Here is a 22,984-nt window from a genome sequence, read left to right on the forward strand (position 1 = left end):
GCAATATCTTCCCCTGCTTCACATGCTGGTCTTCATTCTGAGCTCTCCCTGCTCTTTCGCTGCTGCACCTTTCATCTTTGCGGATAGCACTGCTGTGCATTCATCTCCTCTTTGCTTTACTACGCACTGCTGTGCACTATGCTGCCTCCATCATTTTTACAATGGCCAACACTTAAAACAATCCACGCTTTCCTCTGGTTTTTAATGGGCAACACATATATAAAAAAATCGCACTTACATCGTGCGCAGCAACCATGCCCATAAAACTTCCTTTTGCTTGCAGGCACACACACCAATGAAGACTGCAGCACGCACTCTCTAAAAACTCCACACCGTATACTTTTATGACAACGTATATATATAAAAATATATAAAACATAAAAAAAAACATAAATACGTATGTGCCCATACCCAAATTAAAGGGCCTCCAACAAAACACTACGACCAACCATTAATAACATTAACTCTTCCATTTTCGGCGGTCAACCAATAGTCTTCCACTCCACGGAACATTAATTCGCTACAGGCCCGTATGCAGCTTACGCGATCGACGGCGGAGGACGAAGAACCCCATCGGACGGCTGGAGTGGATATCGGAGGGCAGTTTGCAGCAGGACTTTAACCCCCGAGAAAATGACGTTGCGTTACGTCAGGGCAATGACACGCGGCACCACCATAATCCATCGGGTTCAATTGCCGGATTATTCCTTCGCCGGAAAGCTGGTCCGAGAGGTTTCAGGCGGGTATGCTGAACGGTTTCTGGCTGCCGTCGTTCGTGCTTGCTGAATCGGCTGCCCACGTCCGCCTGCACCCTGCAACCTGCAGTTGGAATTAACATTCCAACAGTTTGGTCTCTCTTAGTCTATCTCTTATAAGTTTTTCCTATTAATTTGTTTCGAATTTGTTGGAATCACACTATTGAGTTTTGAATTCTCCACCATCCTACTGCACTAATTTTCACCATCTGAGTGTACTATGCTGAATCCATATCTGCCGGATCTTCACCATCTTAGTGCACTATGCTGAATCCATATCTGCTGGATCATGTATGTCATTGAGTTTGTGATTCCCCACCATCCTAGTACAGTGATTCCCGTGCACTGGGTATTTCAAAGTGCTGAATCTATATCTGCTGGATCTATGGATCCATGTATGTTTCACTGGATTGCCCCCAAATATTCTGAAATATGTAATAGTTAAATAACATCATTCTAGGCTTGTCAATGTAGGTAGATCAGTTTATTTAGTTTTTTATAATTTTGTTAGATTTATTTTTCCGTTATGTTTGTTAATGTCGTTGTCTAGTTGGGATTTTTGCTTGAAAATTTTATGATCTTAGAAGATGTTTTATCTATTTGATTACATGCATTGAAAATGAACAGAATATTGTGTGTTACCATTCTTCAAATATTGTAGAAGCGGGTAATGAATTCTCATTCAGCTAATGAATTCTCATTCTTGTTATATTTTAAATGATTAATTTCTCTGTCTCTAGGTTTTAGGAATTCTGGGTTTTAACTTTGTGCCTAGGGTAATTTTGGGGTATTAGCTTTCTTCCTTAACTTATATCTGTGAATATGAATCGATTTTGGTATCAACAGTAATCATTTGAATCTGAGAGGTTGGGCTGTTTGTCTGTTGGAGTCTCTATATTAAATGCAAATATGTTAAATGAATGGTGTGATTTTGTTGGGTGATTCAGAGTAATATCTGGAGTTGGGCTCTTTCTCTACATGGTTCTTAGTCTGTCAATGTTTTTCTTATTTTTCTTATTTATAAGATCTTGGTGTTTTTCAATGTTTTTATGAAGTTCTTTCAAATGGGCGTTTAGTAGATCCACAATCGGATTGGGTGTTTAGTAGATCCACAATCGGATTAATTTCTGATCTCATTAATTTCTGAGCTGAAAGGCTAAGAGTGCTAGTACTAAGCTAGCCCTCAGTATAAACTCACTTAAGAGTGCAACATAGTTACTTTATTACCAAGCTATTTAAAGTGGTGTTGAATCTAGTTGAAATGTTAACAACTATTTTACCCAACCATATCTTTACTATTTTACCCAACCACGGAAGCTAACCTCATTTTGAGAAACTAGTTACTTTATTACAGAGGTAACTAGTTACTTTATTACAGAGGTAGCTAAAGTGGTAGCTAAAGTGTTGAACCTGGTTGGGAGGTTAGCAACTATTCTAGCTAATCTCATTTTGACAAAACTAATCTATTTCATGTTTGTGGGGGTAATTTCTTTGTTAATATTGAATTTTCTATTGTTTCACCTTTGTTAATACTAGGTTAATAATAAGTTATTAATTTCACGGTCAATTATATTTTGTGGAGATGTTGAGTATTCTCTTAATCCTTATCTTCTCCCAGGTTTGTCAATGCCAAGCTGTTTTTGTTTGCAAGGCTACTTGTTTTTCTGTATCTGTAGACACTGACACTGACACGGTAAACAATTCTCATTTTCCAGGAAAGATCGGTTCACAGCTATGAACATACTTAACAATGACCTTAAAGTGTTCAGAAATATCTCTAAAGAAGTCTACAGAGAGATAACAGAACTGATTACATTGGAAGACTTCAGGTGATGTTTGTTTTACTGTTTATATTTTACTGCCTGCTTGAATATTTTCTTCTCTAGGTAAGGTCTGACCTAAACTTCTGATTCTACTTGTAGGGAAAACGAACAGCTTAAACAGTACAGGGATACACAGTCTCAACGAATTGCTATGTTTCGAGAGATTAGTTCAATTGTACAATCCAACCCTTTAATCTGCAACAAGTTGACTTTTCCCAACATTAAAGCTTGCAGGCTTAGGGCCCTCATCAATCAAAGGTTCTGCCTCTCCCCTCATTTAATTATTAAGACCTTTTGATTCAGTTTGAGAATTTCTCTACAAGATATATATTATGTGCAGTTTCTCAACAAGCATGATGGTAGCTGTATAGACATGCTGTCAACTGTTGCAGCATCTAAACCCACTTCTGGATTTTATAATTATTTGTTGACATTTGGGAGGAAAATTTCACCTTGATTCTGTTATATTTCTGTTATAATTTCTAACAACAATCTGATACATTTCTATGTGCGTGTGCTTTTTGTTCAGTCTTAATTTGCAGCATAGGCTTTGCAAAAACCCTCAACCTATTCCCGATGTCAGAACATTGTTTACTGATCACACCTGTGCACCTTCAAATGGAGCTCTAACTCCATCTCCAGTAAATAATAATCTCACGCTTTGCAAAAACCCTCAACCTACTCCCAATGTCAGAACATTGTTTGCTGATCACACCTGTGCAGCTTCAAATGGAGCTCTAACTCCATCTCCAGTAAATAATCATCTCATGGGGTCGATTCAAAAAATGCCAGCTGTGAGTCACCAATTTGATTAGTATCATGAATATCCTCTTCATGTTTTCCCCCTTTTATGAATGTGCATTAGTGAATTATTGATCTAAATCTATATCTAGCACTGTTTGCATAAACTTTTAATCTGATTGGTCGCAGCGATTTCAACCTCAAGTTGGTCCTGTTGCTCGTAGTCCTGCAGGATGGTTGGCAAATCCTAGCACTCCTGTACAACATGCTCCAGTAGCTTTTGGTGCAGCATCTCCCTTTCCACCTCTAAATGCAGGTTAGATAGTTGATATTCTGTAGGTCTAATAATCTATATTATTCCTTGTAAAAAAGGGCCATGTATGCTTGCAGGTTTAGAATTGAAGCACAGATGCAAGAACAACCCTACATCTTAATAATTTAATCTGAATAGTATATTTCAAAAGTGAACGATAAAGATTTTTGATTTTAATGGTTTGTTCTTAATGACCTCAGGTGCTTCGCTGCAACTACCTAGAACTCCCCCAGCATGCAATGGTGGATTTCTTTTTCAGTTAACTAATTCCAAACATGTGATAGAACGACCTGGCTCTGGTCAGCTTGCTGAGGCATGTAACATCGTTTCTATTAGATTTTGTGCTCCTGAATTTTGATGGAGGTTTTCTAGTGTTCAAAATTCTTCAAGTGTTTTGGAAATTTTGGTCCCACTTCAAAATGTTGATTGTATTTTGTTCCCTTTTTAACAATTTCGATTGCATTTTGGTCCCATTCTCTGCAGACCTGGAATTTAGGACCAACTCATCCTAAAGAGAAGCCCTCGGAAAATGATCTTCCTAAAATAGTTGTGAGAAACCTCAACCAAGGTTCAAATGTTGTTAGCATGGATTTTCATCCTCAGCAGCAGACAGTCTTATTAGGTAATCTGCCATTTCAATTTCATTAGGCTCCGAAACACAAATTTTCATCTAAAGTCTTATTTTAAATGCACTCTAATCATGATATGACTTAAACCTACTCTCAATCGGATGAACATTTTGCAGTTGGAACCGATGTTGGTGACATTGCAGTTTGGGAAGTGGGATCAAGTGAAAAGTTAACTCAGAAGTCATTCAAAGATTGGGATAACTCGAGTCGCATATTGTCTGTGCAGGTGTAGATATCACATTGTGTTTTAGTGCTAAGTGATTTTGGTGAAGAAATACTTTTTATACTTAACTATTCACAGCAGTAGTTCTTTCCTATGATGTGATTATTAGCGGTATAGAGTTTTGTATGACTCACACTTATTTCCTGTTATGTTCAGGCCACTATTTCAAATGAATCAGTTGTGCCAGTGAAGCGGTGTATTTGGAGCCCAGATGGAACATTGATTGGTATTTACATTTCTTTTATTGTTTAAATTTTAGGTCTTTATATTTGTCTTTGATAAAGCTACTTTTACCATATCAAAGACTATATGGTAGGTAATAGGAACCGTTCATTGATATAACCTAGCATGCAGGAGTGGCACTTTCTCAGCATCTAGTTCACATGTATTGCTATAATGCGACTTGCGAGTTGAGGCAACACCTTGAGGTTCGTATTCTAGGTCAAAAATAGGTTACATTTTGTTGTGGTTTCCTTTTTGGAAACATGGTTATAAGTGACAATGGTAATGCAACATTGCAGATTAATGCACATATTGGTAGTGTGAATGACATTGCCTTTGTGCACCTTCAAGGAAAGCTGTGCCTTATCAGTTGTGGGGATGATAAGACCATTAAGGTAAATTTAGTACCTTCTGGTTGAATTCATAAATGTTTGGATTCCCAATTATGATCAGTCAGTGCTACAAAAGCTTGCAAATTTGAACTAATTTTACTATCATGGATGTTTACCATTATCATCATTTGTTAGCTGAACCCTTCCATTGTGCAGGTATGGGATGCAGAAACAGGCTACAAACAATACACATTTGAAGGTCATGAAGCACCTGTCTATTCTGTCTGTCCTCAATATAAACTGAATGTCCAGGTACTTGATTTCTAGAAGTCTTTCTGCTACTTTAACAGGAATATATCATTTATGTAGTGTGAGGATTACTAGCAAATTCCTTTTTCTATATAATTCCTATTACTGTTGAAATTTTCTCCCATGTCTGATAATATTCTGTGAATAATTGCAGTTCATTTTATCTATAGATGTAAATGGGAAAATTAAAGGCTGGTTGTATGATCATCCAACATGTAAAATTGACTATGATACTCCCGGCCATTGGTGTACTGCAATGGCTTATAGTGCTGATGGATCACGGTATAACACATTTTTCTACTTTATGGGTATATATTGGGAAGTTTGAATGCATAATAAGGATAATAGTTCACCAGAAAGTACTTTATCCTGCTTTATCAAGAGCACTTATTTCAGGGTATTTTTTAATTCGTTTATCTTCTTTGGTATTAGGTTTTTCACATGTGGTACAAACAAAGGGGAGTCATACTTAGTTGAGTGGCAAGAAAGTGGAGTAATCAAGCGAAGGTATTTTGGTTTTGAAAAGCAGTCCTCAGAGGTGGTGAAGTTTTCTACAACAAAAAATAGGTTCCTTGCAGCTGGAGATGAATGTCAAATTAAGTTTTGGGATATGGATAACATCAATATCTTGTTAACAACCGATGCTGAGGGTGGCTTGCAGGTAAAAGGATACATTTTCCATGGCAGCTATCATTAAGAAATTTAGATCTGGATGTGTGATAGAGTTTACATTACTTGAATTTCCTTCTTTTTGGATTCTGCACTTAATGCATTTCCCATGGAAATCCAATTGGTACTCCCCCTCATTCCACAGATGGTAATGAGGGTGAACTAGGTCAGCTATCAATAGTTGGCTTAGGATGAGAGCTAGTATTTTAGAAAGTTGGATTACTCTCAGCCAGTTGAACTCACCCAATTGACATCGTTGATGTTTTCTTATTAAGATTGAGCATTAAATTGATTCAGTCCTCTGGCCTTCTGCAGGAGAGACCTTGTCTCTGTTTCAATAAAGATGGTTCACTGTTGGCTGTAACAACACGTGATAGTGGGATCAAGATCTTAGCTAATGGAGATGGAGTTAAGCTTGTAAAAATGCTAGAAGGTGGAAGGGTGACACAGGAGTCAAAGGTAACTAAGTACGATGCCAAATTGCACATTCACTGGGCATATATGGAAAATAATGGCTAAAACCTAATTGTGGCATCTCTGCAATGCAGCCTTCATTTTCAAAGATCATTGGTGCAGCAAATACAACCGGCCCTATTCTTGGTGCAGCAGAAAATTTAGAAAAAATTCCATCAGCAATATTGTTGGCAAGTGATTTTGTTAGAAGACTCACTATGTTTGGTTCTTGTGAATATTTTTACACTAGTTAGTGGATAAAGTAATAGATAAACTTTCAGTAATGTTTGTTTTAATTAAATATCTAACTGTACTGATCAACACACAACTGCAGAATGGTGTTTCTAGCACTTCGATGGTCGATGTCAAACAGAGGCTTCAAGATGAGGGTACAGGTGAGAACGAGAGCACAAACTGGAAGTTCACTGAGGTAATGGAACCAGTCCATTGTAAGTCTATCAGATTAACAGATCCGCTGCCAACAGCAAAGGCAAGTTCTCTTATATATAGTAGGTTGAAACTACTCATTTTCATGTTCTCTCAGACTATAAAATATCCTACTGACATGTGTAAATTTCTTTGGTGAATTGTACAGATTGTTAAATTACTTTATACATATTCAGGTTCTTGTCTCTTAGCTTTGGATAGCAATGCTGCACATAAGCTATGGATGTGGCAACGTAATGCTTTGAATCCATCTGGCAAGGTGTGTCTTCAACTTAGGTGTCACTTGAAGTAGTTGAATGCCTCTTCCATTGTCGATTTAAGTTCAATAAATCTTTGGAACTTACTTTACAGGTTAAAGCAAATGTCCAACCACAGATTTGGCAACCACCCAATAACAGCCTTATGAAAAATGATACTAGTGACAGAAGCCTAGAAGAGGTTGTCCCTTGCTTAGCTTTGTCAAGGAATGATTCGTATATAATATCTGCTTCTGGTGGGAGTGTGTCCTTGTTCAACATCGCAACATTTAAGGTGAGCAATTCTTCTGCTATCGGCACATCCGGTTCTGTTGAATTCATGAATTTCTGTAGTATAACATAATAAGGCATGTATTACATGAATAAAAGGGTCTATCGGAAGTTTACGTGGTATTTTAATAATTGATATGTATGAATTTTAAATCTGTAGTTATTTCTATATTGATGCAGGTCATAGAAAGCTTCATGCCCCCTCCCCCAGCAGCAACATGTCTAGCTTTCAACCCTTTTGATAATAGCATCATTGCTATTGGAATGGAGGATTCGACCATTCTCGTTTTCAATATTCAACTCGCAGAGGTGTTGTGCATTTACATATTTACTTTCAGTGCCTAGTATTGTTATCTGATCTCTTATGCTATGACTAGAATACCACTGAATGCGTTTCATTACAGGTAATCATGAAACTCAAGGGGCATCAGAAGAGAATAACTGGCTTGGCATTTTCCAAAGATTTAAATGTTTTGGCATCGTCAGGTGCTGATGGACAGGTATATAATCATCTCTGGAGATAACAACATTATCTACCTTCACCATTTACTATATGGAATAAACCTTTTGACTAAAACTGATATTGTGGTGACAGCTGTGTGTCTGGAACATTAATGGATGGGAGCAGTGTAAATCAAAAGGCATTAATTCACAGGCAGGAAGGTTTCCATCACCAATCGCAGTTACGACGGTTCAGTTTAATAATATTAATCAAGCTCAATTGCTAGTTGTGCAGGAAAGCCAAATTGCAATTTATGATGCTTCTGAATTGGAATGTTTGTGCCATGTAAGATGCCATGCTTATATATGCTTTTGTCCTGTAAGATTTTCTAACCTTTGAAATTATGGTGTGGTTGTATTTGATATAGATGGAGGTATATTGTCTTAGGATGGATTAGTTAATAAATATTTGCATTGCAGTGGACACCTCAGGAATCAATGCCTGCACATATTTCTTGTGCCACATTTTCATGTGACGGTCTACTAGTCTATGCTAGTTATTTTGATGGTTCTATTGGTGTATTTGATGCTGAAGTCCTAAGGCCACGTTGCCGTATTGCTCCTTCTGCATTTATACCAGACATGGGCAGGTAAGGTGTTTCATGATTCATCCTGCAAAGAGAAGGATTATGGTAGTCTTCATGCTAAGATTGTTTAAATGAAATAGTCTGGCTGTTGCAATTGGATTCCACTAAATGAAAATGTTGTTTCTTTTGCTTATGTGCAGTGGAGATATCTATCCACTTGTAATCGCTGCAAATCCACATGTACCCAATCAGATTGCCGTAGGATTGACCGATGGAGGTGTTCATGTGATTGAGCTTGACACATAAAGGTCAATGGCGTGCTGGAAGATCCGATAATCCGGGAATGAATTGTAAAGCCTCTATTTTTCGTTGTTTTGTGGCCCACAAATTTTTTTGCGAGTGGGAGGTCAATATGAGGATTAATTTTGTAGTATTTTCCTGGGGGCTTTCCTTTTCTAACGTTAGGTATTGCCATTTGTAATGTTGTTTCTATTTTGGTAGTGTTTCTGTGTGTAATTTTTGTAAGGTGATGCAATATACAAGGCAGCCTGGCAGGGCTCTAATTTTTTTATTAATTACAGTCAGCTTAAGTTGAAGATGAATGTAAGCGACTATAAATGTTTTGAAAATGAATATTTATAGATATCTAAAGGCAATGCAACTTCAGAGTGTTTAACATAAAATGTTGTGGAAGAATGTTGTTACCTCTCCCTACCACAATTCTTTGTTTTGGATATTTTCCACCCTGGGTAAACTTATTATATCAATGAAAAATTCTACTGATAGTAGATAGATGAGAACAGTTTGGTGATTTTCATGAGTTTGTAATGCCAATATACCTTAAATTTCAATTGAGCAAGAAATATTTATTTGAAGAATCTATGCCTCTTAAAACTATAGCTACAGGATAAAAAAGCTTGACGTGAGCGTTTAGCAATATTCACCTCCCAACTATCTCACAGAAAGCATTTATGTGAGTTAAGTTATACCAGACCAGGATTACGGATAATCATGAATTAGAGATTAGTTAGAATATCTTCAACGATATTGGAAAGACACTGTAGTCCGGCAATGTTGCAGAACACTTCAAACAAGAAACAGTGGAATTAGAGTAAAATAGAAGAGAAGGAAAGAGGTATGTTGACATTATCATACCATGGAAAAATGACATTGGGGAAATTTTATGTAAAGTTTGTGATGGATAAGCATGGAAAGAATGATCTGAAGCCTCACGATGTTCAGAACCTAAAAGGACATGGTCCAAATTCACTCTGAATATGAGAAAAGGGCGGAGTTACAGAAAGAGAGAGCAATTGAAAAACTAACAAAGTAATCTACTTTCAATCAATTTCAGTTGCACTCATGTATGAAGCAGTGCTTTCCAAGTTGCATGTGGATGTCCAATATAATTCAGCTATTGCACTACTAAATCATGACTTTACCATGTAACCACTACACTTCTAGATGCATTTAGTAATAGTATGCATGCATGTCAAACCCTTAAATTGCATTTCTTAATATATCTCAGATGTTAAATATCTGAACATACTTCCACAGTACATGTTGCAAGTTCAGACTCTAATGTAAAACTTGCTATTCATAGGTGACACTACTATCATTGAAAAAGAAAATGGCTTGTTTATGGATGATCCATGGAATGACACATGTGATTGAGTGTGCAGATTAAGTTAATGACTACGAGCCATTAAAAATGTTTTGTAAATGAATACTTCAATACTATGGTATTCCTTTAGATATATATAACATAGGCTATATAACTTTAAGGTGCTTAACCCAAAATGCTGTGGAGGGATGCTTGTTATTCTGGATAAACTTCTTATTTTATCAATGAAAAATTATGTTGATTCTAGAAGGAACATAATAGTTTGGTAACTGTTGATTCTAGAAGGAACATAACAGTTTTGTAACTGTCATTCTTTGTCTGGATTGATTTTCCTTTCTGGATAAACTTCTTATTTTAAACTATGTTGATTCTAGAAGGAACATAACAGTTTGGTAACTGTCATTCTTCGTCTGGATTGTTTTTCCTTTCTGGATAAACTTCTTATTTTAACAATGAAAAACTATGTTGATTCTAGAAGGAATATAACAATTTGCTAACTGTCACCTTAAGTTTCAGTTGAGAAACAAATATTATTTTATTTTGAAGAATGTAACACCCTTTCTCAGGAAGAACTACTGTTACATGTTTAGAAAAGATTATGATGGAAACGATTAACAAATTTGTTCACCTCTCTGTTAGTTCAGAGATTCATTATAAAGTTTTATGTGAGAGAGGTTATACAAGGGTTCAAATGACAATGGATTTAACTCTCTAAGTTTAACATTTTTTCCTTGTAGTTAGGATAATAGATTATTGTGGAAAGCCTTGAGAAATATACTTAATTGAAAATCCTCTAAACAAGATTATCTATGCACAGTAAAAATAGGTTGTTGTAATAAAATATTATGTTCCATGCACATAAAAATAAGTTGTAATAAAATATTATGTTTTATGAAGAATAAAATAACTATATGTTGTTCTATAAAGAATAAAATAACCATATCTTGTTCTAAAGAATAAGATAAATATAGAATTTTTTTACTAAAAGGAATGTTTTGAAATTCATCTTCTGGTAGAGTAAAAATAAGTTGATAACTATAGAAATTTTTTACTAGAAGGAATGTTTTGAAATTCATTTTCTGGCCCATTTTAGAATGTTACAAATATAAGGTTTTTGTTTTTCCTTTGACATTTGAAATTTGTTTAATCTTTTTCTTTATTGGGATGGAAGGGTTATTGTTCCTTATAATATACTAAGATCTAGGATGTTGATACTCTAGTAGAATCTTATATCTAATAATATTACCATGTAATATGTTAGTAGAAGTTAGTTTGCAAGGATGCAATCTCATAGATGTCAAATTAAATATAATATTATTGTTAGATGCCATCTTCTTGAGAGCTGAGAAGATGGCCTTCAATGGGCTAAGGCTAGAGTATGCCTTGGAAGGAATCTCTAATTTGTTATCATGGAAGGATTGCATGGATGCAATATTGTATGATAATGGATTGCTAGAATACAGTAAGATAGATGATGCAAAACTTAAGCATTTGAAGCCTAGAACCTTGCTTAGTGGAAGAAAAATGTAGCTAAGGTGAGGATAAAAATATTGATACTCTAGTATGATTTCCTCGATTTCTCTGCCAAAAAATGTTGTATGGCCTCCTTGAAAATCTGGTGTATGGCCTCCTTGAAAATTGTGCCAGTAAACTTAGATTTCTACTCCTCGATTTCTGTACAAACTATTGTACGACCTCCTTGAAAATCGTGCCCAAAAATCTGCCTTTCACTGTATGCTAACTCAACTATACTGACTTGTTGGAATGCTACCTTGGAATGTGTTCCAAGCTACTGCCTCCTTCTCCTCCCTGTCCAAAAATATCCCTTGCTCTCTTGCTCTCCTTCTTCCAATCTGCTCATGAAAGAATGAATGACCTTTTCCTCATTTTCCTCCTTTAATCTAACCCTAAGTGACTTTTGGGTGATCCCTAAATCTAATGGCTGAAATAGATTGAGATCTAGGGCTGAGATTAAATGCTCATTTAAATCTCACTTTCTATTTTTTAATTCACCCCACTTTAATAATGACCCACTTAGTCATTTATTTCCAAAGTCACTTTTCCTTTCTAATTTTTCATTGACTTTAATAAAGTCACTTTAAAATTAGACTTTAGTAACTTTATCATTTAAAGTCACTTTTAAATTAGATTTGACTTTATAAAAAATATAAATTCACTTTAGGAGAAAAACTAAATTCTTTTGGACACTTTTTGTTATGCTCTTAACCTGCAAGACGATACAGGAATACAAAATATGCGAAGAAATATACCGAGAACATAGAATAGTGAGAAACAACGAAAAGTATCTTATTATTCAGAAATCAATGTTCACTTGCCTCTTCGAGGGGGCAACCTCCAATAGAGCAGAGCTCGATCACAAAATAAGACACGATGCTCCTTAGAGGGAGTCTCTATCCTTTATATATGACTCATAAATGCAATATCATGGATGAATACCATGGTTCTTATTAATACCATCTATCTAATACCATGGCCCATTTGCAACTAACTATGGTCCCGTCATTAATTGCGAGTTAACCACTTACAATTATTAATATGGGCTTTGTTGACTCCTTACTTAACTATAACTATGACTTGATCCTACTACATGAATAAGGGGGTTAGGGTGGGACCCTAACATGCCCTCCCCCTTAACAATAGCCTTGTCCTCAAGGCTGAAGCTGTGGAAACTATTGAAGAATAGTGGCTGGTTCCCAGGTTGCATCTTCTGGAGAGGTGTCTTTCCACTTGACGAGGACTTCCTTGATCATGTGGCCACGCAGGTGCCGTTCTCGTGTGTCTAGGACTTGTTTAGGTTGGAGCTAGATTGACCCTTCTTCATCCAATTCAGGTAGACTGGTTTAAATTATGCAATTTTTCCCAATCACTTTCTTGAGGCATGAGACATGGAAAACTGGATGGATTTTTGCAGTGGGTGGCAAAGCTAGCTTGTAGGCCACTTCTCCAATGCGCTGAAGTACTTGATATGGTCCATAGCATTTTGGGGATAGTTTATGACAACCCTTGTCTTTGAGTGAAGTTTGCTTATATGGTTGCAACCTCTAAAATACCTGATCCCCTTCTTGAAATTGGCGCTCTGAGCGATGCTGATCTACCTGTTACTTCATGCAGTTTTGAGCTTGATGAAGATTCTCTCTAAGATGGGCGAGCATGGTTGTGGGTTTTGTAGGAGTTGATCCACTACTTGTACCTTGGAGCACCCCTTGATATAAGAAGTAGGGGAAGGAGGGAGTTGACCATAAACTGCTTCATAGGGATTCACTTTGGTGGTGGCATGGCAGTTAGTGTTATACCACCATTCAGCTAGAGGCAACCACTATACCCATAGATGTTGCTTTTCTGAAGTGAAACACCTAAGGTAGGTTTCCAGACATTTGTTGACGGCCTGAGTTTGACCATCCATTTGTGGATGATAGGAAGTACTGAGTTTTAGTTGGTTGCCTTGTAGCCTGAAGAGTTCCTACCAAAATTTACTGGTGAAGATCGGGTCACGATCAGACACAATAGAAGTGGGCATGCCATGCAATTTGAAGATCTGATCCATGAAAGAGTGAGTGACCAAAGTCGGTGTAAACGGGTGGGGTAGGGCGCAGAAATGAGCATACTTAAAAAGTCGTTCCATAACCACCATGATGACTGACTTGTTTCCCGACTTTGGAAGACCTGTAATGAAATCCATAGAAACCTCTGTCCATATAGATGCTAAGATGGGCAACGGTTGTAATGTGCTTGGTGCTTTGACTTTCTCCCCTTTGTGGCGTTGACAGACATTGCATTCCGCGACAAAAGTAAGGATGTCCTTTTTCATGCTTGTCCAAAAAAATGATCTTCTAGTGCAAGCATATGTCTTTTGAAAGCCTGAATGTCTTGCAGTGGGGGATGAGTGCAATTCTTCCAAAATGCAACTTTTGAGGGTGGTTGTTGGTGATATTACGACTCTGTCCTTGTAGCGAAGAATCTCATCCTGCCACAAGTAGCCCTTGGTGGAATTTGAATCCGCCTGCAATTGAGTAATGAGTTGGGAGAGCTCGGGATGTGAAAACCATTCCCTGCGAGCCTCTTCAATCCATTCTAGAATGGGAAGGGAAATTGCGAGTAGGGTACTTTCCTCCTCAAATTGGCGAGATAATGCATCTGCTACACTATTTTCGCGCCCTTTCTTGTAAATGATCTCATAATCATATCCCAGCATTTTGGCGAGCCATTTATTTTGTTGTGGGGAGGATAGGCGTTGATCCAAAAAATATTTAAGACTGTGATGGTCTGTGCGGATTTGGAAACATCGCCCTGGTAAGTAAGGTCACCAGGTATCTACTGCATGTAAGATGGCCATCATTTCCTTCTCATAGGTAGATTGTCCCTAGGCAAAATATCAAAGCCTTAGGGAACTACCTATCCTCCAGTACCAAATTTCAACACTCCCTCTTACCGAGGAAGGTGTTCCTCACCACACCCATCTCTTCTCTGAAGTAGTCATGCTTGCCCCGTGGTAAAGCTTTGGTAGGAATATCTGCAACCTGCTCATCAGTGGGAATATACTCAAGCTTCACAGTGCCCTTCTGAACACAGTCTCTGATGAAATGATATTTGATCCTGATATGCTTTGACCTGTCATGAAATACTGGATTCTCCCTGAGTTTAATGCAATTATGATTATCAAAGTAAATCACTGAAGGTCTCAACGGCTAACCAAATAAGCCAAACAACATCTTACAAAGCAAAATGGCCTCACAACTAGCTAGACTGGCTGCCATATAGTCTGCTTCTGCTGAACTCAATGCTACTGACTGTTGCTTCTGGCTGAACCTTGACATTACTGCCGAACCCAACCCAAACAGCACCCTGAAGTGCTCTTCCTATCAGAAATAGAACTTGCCCAATCAGAATCAGTATAACCTGCAAATCTCACTCCATCCCCCTGCCTGTAGTCTAGACCATAATCCATTGTCCCCTACAAGTACCGCAAAATGTGTTTTGCAGCCACCTAGTGAACCTTCCTAGGCTCACACATAAACTGACTCATTGTGTTGACTACAAAACAAATATCTGGTCTAGTGTTGACCAAATACATCAGGGAACTAATGAGAATCCTTTACAATGTGGGATCCACCAACACAGAATTCGAAGCATGAAGCTTCTTCCAGTTGGTGATCATTGGTGTCATCATGGGTTTACAATCCTCCATGTGGAATCTGCCAAGGATGTCCACAATATACTTCCCCTGCCCCATGAAGAAATGCCCCTCCTCCTGCCACACCTCCAAACCCAAAAAGTAATGTATCAAGCCGATGTCCTTCATCTCAAACTCCACTGCAAGATCTCTCTTGCAGTGCTCTATGAGTCTCTCTGCACCTGTAATGACCAAGTCATCCACATACAACACCAGAATGAGAGGCTCCTCACCAATAACAATAAAGTAAAGGTTTGGATCTGCCTCACTCTTTGTGAAACCCATCCCTTGCAAGTATGTATCTATCGTGGAGTACCAAGTTCTGGGAGCTTGCTTCAGGCCATAAAGGGCCTTCTTTAGTCTGCACACATGGGACTCCTTCCCATGCACCTCAAAGCCCTGTGGCTGCTCAATATACACCTCCTCCTATATGAAGCCATTGAGAAATGTAGTCTTCACATCCATCTGGTGGATCTTCTAACCCATCTCTGCTGCTATCGATATAATGGAGCGGATCGAAGTATATCAAGCCATGGGAGCGAAGGTCTCCTCATAATCAACTCCCTCTACCTGGGAGAACCCTCTAGCCACAAACCTCGCTTTGAATTTCTCAATGATACCATCTGCAGCATGCTTTACCTTGTAAAGCCATCTAGAAGTAACCACGGACTTGCCCTCAGGCCTCAGCACCATCTCCCAAACATCATTCTTCATGATAGAAGAATACTCCTCCTGCATGGCTTCTCTCCAGACCTGCTGGCTAGCTTCCTCCTCATAGCTAGAAGGCTTAGAGTCAAGGATGCTGGTATCCATTGCCATATAGCTACAAAACCTCTCAGGTGGTCTACTCTCTCTGACCGGCCTCTTAGGCTCAGCGACAAATGTGGCATCTCTCAAGGTGTCCTGAAGCCACTTGGGCTTCCTCTTCCCTGAGTGCACTTCTCCCATAGGAAAATGAAAATCCTCCTCCCCATCATCATCAGGAGCCTGAACTCCTGACTGTATGTCTGTTGTCCTCCTGCCTGCACTTAAACCTATAGAAGCTGAGGTACCGTGTGAACTTTCCATCAGTGGACTCCCTAGTGAACTGCTCTGTGAACTGCTTTGTATGCTGCTTGGAGCACCACCCCTCTGGCTCGGCGAGCCACTGCTCACTGACAGACCTGACATCCTCATAGATGTACCTTTGGATCCTCCTGATCCCTACCCACTAGATCCCTACGACTGACTCAACTGTCGTTGAGTGTCTGGCTGATCCAGATACTCTAACTCCCATGACCTCCTAAAGGCCCTGTCCTCCTCGAACTTCACATCCCATCTGACAACAAATTTCCTTTGTGCAGGAATGTAAGTTCGAAAGGCATTTGAGGTCTCACTGTAGCCCACAAAGATACCCTTCTCTGTGGTGGGCTCTAGTTTGGTCCTCTTCTCCTTGGGTATGTAGGAGTATGTGATGCACCCAAAGATACGAAGATGAAAAATATCAGGCTTCTTCCGAGAAAAAGCCTCCTCCGGAGTCATGTGCCCCAAGGCATGATGCAGACTCCTATTCTGCAAATAAACAGCCGTGTTGCAGGCCTCTTCCCATAAGAAAAATGGCAACCCCTGATCATGTAACATGTCTTTGGCAGCCCCTACGATGGATCTGTTCTTCTTCTCCGCAACCTCGTTCTGCTAGGGGTTGTAAGGAACAGTGAACTCCCTCCTAATGTCTGCCTCTGCACAATAGTCAACAAACTCTCCAAGGGTGTACTCTCCCCCATTGTCCGACCTCAGGGACTTGATCTTCCGAGCTGTCTATGTCTCCAAAAGAGCTCTGAACTCATGAAACCGCTTGAAGACCTCACTCTTGGTCTTCAAGAAATAAATCCAGGTCCTCCTCGAGTGATCATCAATGAATAAAACATAGTACTCATATCCACTCAAGGAAACATGAGACATCCGACCGCTCACATCGGGATGAATCAAATCAAGTATCCTAGTCGCTCTGCTGTCACTGCTGGGAAAAGGGGATTCGGTAAACTTTCCCATGGCACATCCTCTACAAGTATCAAAGTGATCAGTACTGAAATTTGGCACACCTGTAGTGATCTCCCGCAAGGTCCTCAAGGCTCCATGATACATATGTCCCATCCTGTGGTGCCAAATCTCACATAGCTCAGAACTGCTAGCCCTGTTGTCGGTACTACTGCTCAATGCCAAAAGGGACTGGAATGCAAAGTTGTACACCTTTGCATGGCATACACCTATCACTCTAGCTAAATCACCTGGAGTGCCCTTGGGATACATCAACAGCTGTCCTCCCCTGAACAGTACCTCATATCCTCTGTCCTCCAAAGCTGAGACGGATATGAGGTTCTTCCTCATCCCTGGCACATAAAGAACATCTAAAACCTTCAAGGGAGGTTTGGACTCCCTCTGAAATGTCAGTGTTCCCACCACGACTGCTCTAACAACTCTGTCATCACCGAGTACTACCTCTATATCAGTGCCACTCTCTGAAAGCTCTGAGAAGTACTCACAGACTCCTGTCATGTTATGTGAAGCCCCACTATCCACATACTAGATACCTGAAGATGCTCCGCTAATCGAGGGAAAAGCATGCTCCCTCTGAACCTGTGTGGCAGGTGATCCTGCACTAGAGGACTCATACGCAGTGAACCCAAACTCCCGGTCAAAACGAACTGCAAAGTCGTCAACCTCTGCTAAAGCTGCCACGCTCTAGTTCTTTCCCTTCTTCTTCTTCTTCTTCTTCGGACACACAACTGCACAATGTCCCATCTTTTGACAATTCCAACACTTCACCTTGGAATAGTCCTTTTGTGTGTTACCATGTTTACCTTTACCTTTGCCTTTGCCCCCACCATTTCTTGTGGAAGCCTACTTCTTCCCTTTGCCTTTCTTGCCTCCTACTGACATTGCTACACCCTCATCCTGCTCAACTGGCTTGGATGCCCCAAGATGACCTTTCCTGATCTATGTCTGAATGCAATCATCCCAAAACCTCTCCCATGTGGAAAGGGTCTCACGTGCACAAACCCCATCAACAAAGTTCATCCATGAACAGGGGAGGCCATTCACTGCAATTCACACCAACTCAGTGGGTGGAATGTCCTCTCCAACTACTGCCAACTCATCTCTCATATTAGTAATCTTGGTAAGATATCCAGCTGCACTATCATTACCCATGTTAATGGTCTTCAGCTTCTCCTTCAGGACCGTTTTCCGGTTCTCATTGGTACTCTGGTAGAGATTAGACAATGCTATCCACATCTCATGGGCATTTCTCTTTCCTCTCACATGAGGAATGTAATGGTCTTTGACTCCGTCTAGAATCAGTCTCTTACCCTTGTTGTTCTTTTTATTATACTCAGCCAACTAAATGGCATCAGTAGGCACAACAACAGGGTTCTGTGTGGTATGCACCATGATGTCCCAGACTTCTGCCTCCTCAAAGATACTCTCCATTCTCTCCTTCCAAATGCTGTAACTTCTATGCCCATCCAACCTATCCTCCACCCTCAATCCCAAGGACATCATGCTGTCCTAAAATTGAAAAATAGCACTGCTGTAGTAAAGATAAAACTGTTGTTTGTGAAAAATCAGCTTGCCGGAATTTCCTGAGTGAAAAATCAGCAAGGTGTAATTTTCCTCCTTGTTGTCCCAAACTACACTTCAGCACTCAAGCTTTGATACCATGTAAAAAATTTCTCATTTCTTACCCCGGTTTTCAGTTTCACCTTATTTCTCCAAAATAGTTAAATGCCCTTTCCCATATCCATACATTCAACAACTGAAAAATAAATTTTGCTGAAAACGCAAATTCTGGAAATTTTACAGAATGCTGGAAAATGCAGAAATAATAAATCAACAGGTACAAACAGCCATTTAACACATTTAAACATAGTAATTTTTGGTCAAGGTGACCCTGGAAAAACCCCCTACAACTCTCGGGGAAAACCAGTTCGAGAGCTCCTTCTTATTTCTGAAAAATGCTTTTTAGAGTGAGAAATATTCAGCAAAAATCAGCAAGTAAACTTTTACAACTTATCTCATTTTTTGTGCTTCACAGCCAGCTGGAAAAACTTTGCAAATAACAAAATCTGAACATCAATAAATGTTGTACGTCCTCCTTAATTTCTGTGCCAATTTTCAGCCTTAAATTCTACTGTATGACCTGCCTAGAAAATCGTGCAAGCTGCCAGAAATTCTGCTGTATGATTTCCTTGATTTTTGTGCTAAAAACTGCTGTATGGCTTCCTTGAAAATCTGATGTACAGCCTCCTTGAAAATCGTGCCAGCAAACTCAAATTTTTGCTCCTCGATTTCTGTGCAAACTGTTGTACGGTCTCCTTGAAAATCATGCCCAAAAATTTGCCTTTCATTGTATGCTAACTCAACTGTAAGGACTTGCTGGAATGCTGCCTTGGAATGTGTGCCAAGCTGCTGCCTCCTTCTCCTCCCTGTCTAGAAATCTCCCTTGCTCCCTTGCTCTCCTTCTCCCAATCTGCTCATGAAAGAATGAATGACTTTTTCCTCCTTTTCCTCTTTTAAGCTAACCCTAAGTGACTTTTGGGTGATCACTAAATCCAATGGCTGAAATAGATTGAGATCTAGGGCTGAGATTAAATGCTCATTTAGATCTCACTTTCTATTTTTTAATTCGCCCCACTTAGTCATTTATTTTCAAAGTCACTTTTCCTTTCTAATTTTTCATTGACTTTAATAAAGTCACTTTAAAATTAGACTTTAGTAACTTTATCACGTAAAGTCACTTTTAAATTAGATTTGACTTTATAAAAATTATAAAGTCACTTTAGGAGAAAAATTAAATTCGTTTGGAAACTTTTCCCTAGGCTGAAGATCAAAGCCTTAGGGAACCACCTGTCCTCTGGTACCAAATTTCAACATTTTCTGCTCTAAGGATACCTCTTTTTCTCTAGCTGCAATAGTTTTCTCAGTGCTTGGTTCTTGCCGTTTCTCCTCCTCTTCTTCTTCATTTTTCTCTTTGTCAACTTGTTCCTTTCTCTCTGGTTCCACCTCTGTTCTCTATGCCTCTACCTCTTCTTCCTCTTCTGCTTCTGCCTCTTCATCTTTAGCACTAGAGGTTGGGGTATCACCAAGTGCAAGGGGTTGCGTGTCAAGGAAGGCTTCCCTTTCCGTATGTATGAATGTGGACCAAAGGAAATGTACCCTTAGTTTATTCAGAGCATCTTCCACTATCAGTTTGATGAGGCCATGGTGGCCTAGGTGTTATTTCTTTCCTTCAGTCACCTTTTTGCTCATGTCCATGATGGACTGTAGGAGGAAATAAGGCACACTGAGTCCTTAGGATAGGGGAAACCTTGGTTGAAATATCAATTCATGGAGTAGTCTGAAATGGTAGCCATAGACTGCACTCAATCTTCATTCACAAGAGATGAACTTAAGAATACGGTAGGCCACCTCATCCTTGGGATAGGGTAGGCTCTCCCTTCTAACTCATTTTTTATCTTCAATGGGTTTCTCATCAGCAATGAATAAATTCTTCTTAGCAATGGCACTAATGGACTTGTCTTATTTTCTCCATTGGACCCCTAGGGGAAGGGTTTTCACCTTGCTAATCATCGCGGGACTGATAGAAATGAATAATCCTCTCACACAATAGTGGCACTAGCCCTGGTATGAGAGTTTATGGCCATGGGAAATTGATAAGTGATTTCATCATCATATCCCTTTAGTAGCTCAAAGAAAGCTAACCACTGATGCCTTCTGAAAATTTCTGCTATAGGGGGTTGAACATGAATTATCTTAGTGTCTGTAGGCTCTCTTCTATTGAATCCCCCTCCCATCTTCTTCTCTATTTTCAACTAGGTGTAGGAGGGTTTCTTCTTGTGATAGCTCTAATAGGAATTCAAATGTAACAAAGGGTTGTCATCTCTAGTTGATGACAATTATGTATATCCCCTCTAATTTATAGCCAGAAAAAATCTTTTAATCCACATGATGACTGATATTACTAAGAGAATTCAAGGTACACCAACATGTAAATCATGGACAAAAGAATGAGAGGGTCCACTTACTTGTCACCATAAGGCATGGTATGATGATAATTGGAGACCAAATTGACCCTAGCCAGTGTTCTTTCACCCTTGGAGGCATCTTGTAGAAACTTTATGTCATTCTTGTCGCTTCCTGTAGCTTCCTATAGCTTCCTGTAGCTGCCTCCTATAGAAATACGAAAGTAGGGTTTCAATCCTCTCGATAGCTTCCCATGCTCATCCTTACCTTAACTAATTTTGAAATGAATGAAGATGCAATAAAAATTGAGATTTGGTACATTATATGCTATTTTTGGCTAGGGCTCGGAGCGCTGTGATGACTTGGCATAAGTATAAGTTTTCCTCATTTAGACTGTTGGCCCACCTGGAGTGATCATTTCCTCATCCCTCATAATCAACACTCACTCCCTGTTAATTGATCTTGACTGGTGTGACACTTCCACATTGAATGATGACTGATAAATCACTTTTTTTTCACTGACCAAGGGTGACCAAGTTAACTTTCCACCTCCAACTTATAAAAAATATCTTACCTTGACATTCATACATTTTTCATTATTTTACACTTAGGTGGGATCTTAGAGGTTACCATAATCGTGCCTACCTTATGCTCAATTGAAGAATGTTGGAGTATTGGTCCTTTGTGTCATTTCCCAGGGAATTACCTTGTTGTCTCTTTGTATACTTTCTTTGCTCCTATGTGTTTGATTTTTTGCGTTGTTCAGGTGTGCAGGTCCTTTGTTAATATCCCAGGTGTTGCTACTACTATTGTAATGTCCTACTTGGAACGGAAGGGTGCTTTAGAATTATGGCATCTCTTATTTAAATCTCACTTTCTATTTTTTAATTCGCCCCACTTTAAAGACCCACTTAGTCATTTATTTCCAAAGTCACTTTTCCTTTCTAATTTTTCATTGACTTTAATAAAGTCACTTTAAAATTAGACTTTAGTAACTTTATCACGTAAAGTCACTTTTAAATTAGATTTGACTTTATAAAAATTATAAAGTCACTTTAGGAGAAAAATTAAATTCGTTTGGAAACTTTTCCCTAGGCTGAAGATCAAAGCCTTAGGGAACCACCTGTCCTCTGGTACCAAATTTCAACATTTTCTGCTCTAAGGATACCTCTTTTTCTCTAGCTGCAGTAGTTTTCTCAGTGCTTGGTTCTTGCCGTTTCTCCTCCTCTTCTTCTTCATTTTTCTCTTTGTCAACTTGTTCCTTTCTCTCTGGTTCCACCTCTGTTCTCTATGCCTCTACCTCTTCTTCCTCTTCTGCTTTTGCCTCTTCATCTTTAGCACTAGAGGTTGGGGTATCACCAAGTGCAAGGGGTTGCGTGTCAAGGAAGGCTTCCCTTTCCGTATGTATGAATGTGGACCAAAGGAAATGTACCCTTAGTTTATTCAGAGCATCTTCCACTATCAGTTTGATGAGGCCATGGTGGCCTAGGTGTTATTTCTTTCCTTCAATCACCTTTTTGCTCATGTCCATGATGGACTGTAGGAGGAAATAAGGCACACTGAGTCCTTAGGATAGGGGAAACCTTGGTTGAAATATCAATTCATGGAGTAGTCTGAAATGGTAGCCATAGACTGCACTCAATCTTCATTCACAAGAGATGAACTTAAGAATACGGTAGGCCACCTCATCCTTGGGAT

At 39.1% G+C, this 22,984-nt stretch overlaps 1 pseudogene; it reads left to right on the top strand.

Moving 5' to 3' along the window:
* The first annotated feature begins 633 nt into the window (after positions 1-633).
* LOC149148995 (protein TOPLESS-RELATED PROTEIN 2-like) overlaps positions 634-22,984 on the top strand; it is a 164,606-nt pseudogene continuing 142,255 nt past the window's right edge.

The sequence above is a fragment of the Pinus tabuliformis genome, chromosome 9 (assembly GCF_031772625.1).
Source record: "Pinus tabuliformis cultivar Carrire ecotype Pingquan chromosome 9, CPIR1, whole genome shotgun sequence".
NCBI classification, from domain to species: Eukaryota; Viridiplantae; Streptophyta; class Pinopsida; order Pinales; family Pinaceae; genus Pinus; species Pinus tabuliformis.